Here is a 7,464-nt window from a genome sequence, read left to right on the forward strand (position 1 = left end):
CCATAAAGAAAGTGTTTCGAAAGGTTCCTTCTCGCATCAAGACCTACAAATGTGCCATACCTCCCGAACCAGTGGTAACTCGTTGGGATATGTGGGTCGAAGCTGTGTTTGTTTTACTATAAACGTTTAAAGGCCATTGAAGGCATAGTAAACGACTTCGATAGTGCAGAGGATTTGGCAGTTTGCCATTGCAATGAAGCTTTTAACGATTCCAATATTAAAAAAGATATTGCTGAGATTAGCACCTCATTTCTCCCATACACCTGTAAGTGTTAAAGGGCTTGAAACTCAAGAATTGGTGTTGAATGAATCTATTCAGTTAATCAATAAAATTATTCTAGTAACTCCTCAATGCTGAAGGTAGTCTCAATAAAACTCAAGGAAATGTTTTAAAACATTTTAAACAATAACCCAGGCTTTGAACCATTGTGCCAAATTGATAGTTTTATTAATGGGACAGGTGAACTTTACCAGAAGCAATAAGTGCCAACATAGTACCCAAATTCAAATACTGTCCAGCTACCTTAGTTGTAGAAAGGTCCTTTTCTGCTAATAAAAATGTTTCGAGTGATCAAAGACACAATCTTACTACCGAGCATTTGGAACAATATTTGGCCGTTTACGTTTACAGTAGTAGATAAATGTAAAATTAATTGTAAATGATGCTTCCCAATCTGCATTAGGCAGATTAAAGTCGCCTCCTACTAGCGCTGAATGATCCAGGTATTTACATGCTATTGACCATAAACTTTCTTCGAATGAATGTAAAGCTGTCACAGCAGAATCAGGTGGCTGGTAAAAACAAGCAACAATTAATGTGTCATCTCATTTTAAGATGAAATGGCGTAAAGCCACAAGAATCTGCACTTGATAATGGCCTAAGGCCGAAACTGCAATCGTGAAATAAAGAAAATGTTACAGTCACTGGCGTAAATATGGTGTCTTTTATAAAGTTTTACATGACTGTGAATCCCAGATATAAGAAGTTAATTAACTTGGTTTCACCTACACCTGTTATACGAGACCAGATAACTTTACTGCAGTGAACACTTCGCCTGCAATGACCGCTAATCTATCTTTCCTATATATGTTACACAACTCGCAAAATATCTCAGAGCCTTCCATTTCAGGTTTCAGCTAGCTCTCGTTCCCAAGAATAATTTCAGCGTGAGAACTTCCCTGGAGGCCAGTAAATTCAGGAGCTGTTCTACAAGTTCTTCAACAATTTGCTTAAAATGGTCGAAGTGTCGTTATTCTGAACGCCGTTCGACTTCCCTTGGCCGGCGGGAGTGGCCGAGCGGTTCTAGGCGCTTCAGTCTGGAACCGCGCGACTGCTACGGGCGCAGGTTCGAATCCTGTCTCGGGCTTGGATGTGTGTGATGTCCTTAGGTTAGTTAGGTTTAAGTAGTTCTAAGTTCTAGGGGACTGATGACCTCAGATGGTAAGTCCCATAGTGCTCAGAGCCATTTCGAACTTCCCTTGCTGCATATCAACATCTACATCTGCATCCACATGGTTACTCTGCAATTCACACTTAAATGCCTGGCAAAGGGTTCATCTAACCATTTTCATGTTACTTCTCTACCATTCTACTCTAGAATGGCGCATGGGAAAAAGGAACACCTAAATCTTTCCGTTTGAGCTCTGATTTCTCGTATTTTATTATGATGGTCATTTCTCCCTACGTAGGTGGGTGTCAATGAAATATTTTCGCATTCAGAGAAGAAAGTTGGTGATTGAAATTTCGTAAATAGATCTCGCCGCAAAAAAAAAAACTCCTTTGTTTCACTGACTGCCACCTCAACCCGCGTATCATATCAGTGACATCCTCACCCCTATTGAGCGATAACATGAAACGAGCTTCCCTTCTTTGTACTTTTTCCATGTCCTCCGTCAATCCTACCTGGTAAGGATCCCACAGTGTGCAGCAATATTCCAGCAGAGGATGGACATATGTAATATAGGCTGTCTCTTTAGTGGGTTTGTCGCATATTCTAAGTGTTCTGCCAACAAAGTGCAGTCTTTGTTTCACCTTCCCCACAATATTATCTATGTGGTCTTTCCAATTTAAGTTGCTCATAATTGTAATTCCTAGGTATTTAATCGAATTGACAGCTCTTAGATTTGTGCAATTTATCGTATACCCAAAATTTATCGGATTTCTTTTAGTACCCATGTGGATGACCTCGCACTTTTCTTTGTTTAGTGCCAATTGCCACTTTTCGCACCATACAGAAATTCTTTCTAGATCGTTTTGTAATTGGAATTGATCATCTGATGATTTTACTAGACTGTAAATTACAGCGTCATCTGCAAACAATCTAAGGGGCCTGCTCAGATTATCGCCTAGATCATGTATGTAAATCAGGAACAGCAGAGGGCCTATGATACTACCTTGCGGAATGCCAAATATCACTTTGTTTTACTCGATGATTTACCGTCTTACGAACTGTGAGCTCTCTGAGAGGAAATCACGAATCCAGTCATATAACTCGGATGATACTCCATATGCACACAATTTGATTAATAGTCGCTTGTGAGGAATGGTATCAAAAGCCTTCTGGAAATCTAGGAATATGGAATCGATCTGAGATTCCTTGTCGACAGCACTCATTACTTCATGGGGATAAAGAGCTAGTTGCGTTACACAAGACCAATATTTTCTGAATCCGTGTTGGTTATGCATCAATAAGTCATTTTCTTCTAGGTGATTCATAATGTCCGAGAACAGTATATGCTCCAAAATCCTACTGCAAATTGAGATCAGTGATACGGGTTTGTAATTCAATGGATTACTTCTATTTCCATTCTTGAACATTGGTGTGACCTGTGCTACTTTCCAGTCTTTAGGAACAGACCTTTAGTCAAGTGAGTGGTTGTATGTGATTGCTAAGAAAGGCGTTATTGTGTGTCCATACTCAGAAAGGAACATTATTGGTATACCATCTGGACCAGAAGACTTGCCTTTCTTAAGTGATTTGTGTTGTTTCGCGACACCTAAGATATCTACTTTTATGTCACTCATACTAACAACTGTTCTGGTTTTGAATTCTGGAGTATTTACTTCGTCTCCTTTCGTGAAGGAATTACGGAAAACTGTATTTAGTAACACCGCTTTAGTGGCACCCATCATCGGTAACATTGCCATCGCTATCGCGCACTGACAGTATTAACTGTTTTTTGCCACTGGTGTACTTTACATATGGCCAGAATCTCTTTGGGTTTTCTACCATATTTTGAGACAATGTTTCATTGTGGAAACTACTACACTACTGGCCATTAAAATTGCTACACCACGAAGATGACGTGCTACAGATGCAAAATTTAAGCGACAGAAATATGATGCTGTGATATGCAAATGATTAGCTTTTCAGACCATTCACACAAGGTTGGTACTGGTGGCGACACCTACAACGTGCTGACATGAGGAAACTTTCCAACTGATTTCTCATACACAAACAGCAGTTGACTGGCGTTGCCTGGTGAAACGTTATTGTGTTGCCTCGTGTAACGAGAAATGCGTACCATCATGTTTCCGACTTTGATAAAGGTCGGACAAAGTCAGATTGTAGCCTATCGCGATTGCGGTTTATTGTATCGCGACATTGCTGCTCGCGTTGGTTGACATCCAATGACTGTTAGCAGAATATGGAATCAGTGGGTTCAGGAGGGTAATACGGAACGCCATGCTGGATTCCAACGGCCTCGCATCACTAGCAGTCGAGATGATAGGCATCTTATCTGCATGGCTGTAACGGATCGTGCAGCCACGTATCGATCCCTGAGTCAACAGTTGGGGACGTTTGCAAGACAACAACCATCTGCACAAACAGTTCGACGACATTTGCAGCAGCATGGACTATCAGCTCGGAGACCATGGCTGCAGTTACTCTTGACACTGCATCACAGACAGGAGTGCCTGCGATGGTGTACTCAATGACGAACCTGGGTGCACGAATGGCAAAACGTCATTTTTTCAGATGAATCCAAGTTTTGTTTACAGCATCATGATGGTCACATCCATGTTTGTCTAATCCCGCGTGGCGCTATAAATAATGTAATAGGCAGAAGAGCACATCTAAAGAATGAGTCCTAACAGAAAGACAAGGAAGCATGTACAACACTTTCAAAAATTTAAAGGTAAACCCAACTGGTTTGGAAAAGTACATGATCTAGAACAGTGATTCTCAAACTTTTTGAGTTTCGGGCGCATTTAAAAGGCTGTGAATAATGGTGGGCGCACTATATACACATTTCTGAGGAATATTCTATGACAGTCAATACAGAAAATAATTACCATGATAAAATAACAGTTAAGTCATGTTATTTCGAATTTCGCGTTCATACTAGAGAAAATACAACTTACAATAATAAAAAACATACATTATCACAATGTGAACAATAATTTTTGTATAAAAAATGTGATTCACGAAGCACGATTGTCACCCAAATGCGACGGCCGAGCGCCGCATCACCTTCTACCTGCCAAGACAAATGGCAAGAGAACTAGTAAGTGAAACATTATGAAATGAAATAATGCAATAAAACTACAGATTAATTCAAGTTATAGAGAAAAGTAATAATACAATACAAATCAAACGTACCTTACGTCTACTCTTTCTAGTGTTTAACGAGAAACAGGAGCCTGATGTGTCCTCGCGATTTCTTCAATGTTTGGACATAAATTTGAAAGACAAATTCTCATTTCCCCATCAATATATAAAAGAGTTCCACTTTTTTTACATCTAATTGGGATGAGAACAGAAAATCGTAATTCACTTAAATATGATGTCGAAAACTGAAGAAAAAAATGGTCAAAGCCTTTTTAGATATCGACACATATTCTTCTTTTATAGAAATTCAAAAGCCTTCAAGAGACAATTTCTTGTACTTAATCATCAGTCCATGATCAGTACATATAGCTGTCAGTTCTTCCTCTTCTGTTCATGTTAAGCCGAAATCACCTTTAAGTTTCCATGAATGGGATTCGAGTCCAATTGTGCCGTTCATTGTTGAGGGATGGAAAAAAATGAACTCAGTTTCTCTTCTAAACTTATAAGTGATCTACTACTGTTGGAAGTATTTCATTTATGTGTGTGCTCCTTACCAAAGTGAATATTTCCAAGTTACCTTGAACAGCTTTTCTTTTCCATATTTGTAGTTTTCTCTGAAACACTTTAATTTTGTCAGTGGATGTGAGGATATTTTGTTATCTCTCTTGCATGCTAGTGCTCAAAATGTTGAACTGCTGATATATATCGCGCAAATCCTACAATCTGGCAATCCAAAATTCACTCCAAAGAAAGGACAGAAAATCCTAATTCACTCAAATATGACGTCGAAAACTGAAGAAAAAATGGTCAAAGCCTTTTTAGATATCGACACATATTCTTCTTTTATATAAATTCAAAAGCCTTCAAGAGACAATTTCTTGTACTTAATCATCAGTCCATGATCAGTAGATATAGCTGTCAGTTCTTCTTCTTCTGTTCATGTTTTCTTCGAAAAACACTATAAGTTCTTGTAGCTCATGCACACAGGTAACTACTTTCCTCCATGACAACCACCTTACTCCTGTGTGTAAATGCAAGCGTCTATGTTCTGATTCCATATCGATACAACGTTTTTCGAATAAACGGGTTTTGACAGGTGCTGTTTTAGTAAAATTACCACATGAAAAACTTACTCTAAGACTTCTCTCAATTTTTCTATCAATGTTTTTGCTATTAATGCCTCCTTATGAAGAAAGCAGTGAGTTATAATAACATCCTCATTTTATGTTTTTACAAAAGGAATTAGGCCTTTAACATAGCCACCTGTACAAATGCCTACACATGACTTACGTGTTAACTACCACTTATTAAGATAATCATTTAAAATGTTGAAAACTTCCTCGCCTTTAGTAGACACACGTAATTCTTTGCATAAAAGGAACTGATTTACTATCTGATCTAGATTAATGAAAGGGCTAATACTAAGAGTTGTGTTTGGTTGGTAATATCTGTTGATTCACTGACTTGCAGTGCAAAGTTTGAGTGCTTGAGTTTATTACTGCATTTATTCTTCTCAGTATCAGTAGACATTTCTATAATACACCTGTGAACTGTATCATTCGATAAAGGAGTCTTGCTTATTTTCATAGGATAGGAAGCAATCAGATCTTTATCAGAAACAGACATTACACTTTTAAAAGAATTTGCTGCCCTTGTCTGCTGTTCAGAGTTTCCTGAAATAGCTTACAGGTTTATCTTGCAAATGTGAATGCATTATTTTAAAATGTTTGCTCGGTTTACTAGGAACTAGGGATTCATTTGCCATTTTATACCCATATAGATAGTGGGAAAAGACAATCTCTACTTCCAGTCCAAGTGAAACCATAGCTTACGTAGCTCTCATTGTGCTTACGAGTAGCACGCCGTTTTGCTTTTTTACTTGAACTTAGTGTTTGTTCACTTCCAGAATCGGATTCTCCGACGGCATGCTTGTTTTTCAGAAATTTGTCCATTTTATTCTATTGTATTCTACATACAAGATTCACTTCTAGCGCTTTGAAAATAAGCAGTACGCTGTACACAAAAAATGAGCCCCCATACGCTAACACCACCTCACTGACATGTCACCTAAGAGCACTGCGATAACGTCAAGCGCAGAACAATGGAAACGTGTTTTCCTTCTGGGCCTGGATTGTTGTGCTTGCATGGGTTAACAGTGTTGCCAACAATAATTTTCAAGTTCCATTAACCTTGCTGGAAGCTTCTGTCACCAATCAGCTGGATCACTAAATTGCAGTGGTAATGATGCTCAAAAGTAGCAAGGCTTCATGAACAATGGCGATCATGTTCCCATGTGCTACTCATCTGTAGCAAAGAACATGAAATGAAATTCCTTTAGTCACGGACAGCACGAGGTCAAACAATAAGCAGCTATCACAGATAATTTCCTCTCTCAGTGTCTCTTTTCAATAATATTTTATTGACAATAGAAGGGTACACATTTTCAATAAAATATTATTATAGTATGACTGGTTGCGGATGTTATTCATAATTTTTTGATACAATGTCGTGGTACCTAAATAGGTTATAATGGCCAATAATAATAATATGCAATTCACTTCCTAAGCTGTTGCAGCATCACTCGGAGTTAGGTGGAATAGGTTCGCAATCACTGGGAAGTATGCGAAACCTTCCGAATTCTATGGACAAGTTGTGATCACATGCATAGCACACAAGGCTCAATTTCAGCTCGGCTACCATCATGAAAGAAAAACGTCCATAGGCAAATCAACGTTGAAACAAAAGCACGACACGATCCGTAAGAGTTCCCGTCAGAAAAATCTGTCAGTCATCAAATATTTTTTCACCGTTTTCTCCTGATTCTGAATGTTTGGATCTGACCATAAATCCATTAACGCTTGACAACATTGTGGATTAACTCAATATTTATTTACAAACTTTAAGAGCGACG

Source organism: Schistocerca piceifrons, chromosome 3 (assembly GCF_021461385.2).
Source record: "Schistocerca piceifrons isolate TAMUIC-IGC-003096 chromosome 3, iqSchPice1.1, whole genome shotgun sequence".
NCBI lineage: Eukaryota > Metazoa > Arthropoda > Insecta > Orthoptera > Acrididae > Schistocerca > Schistocerca piceifrons.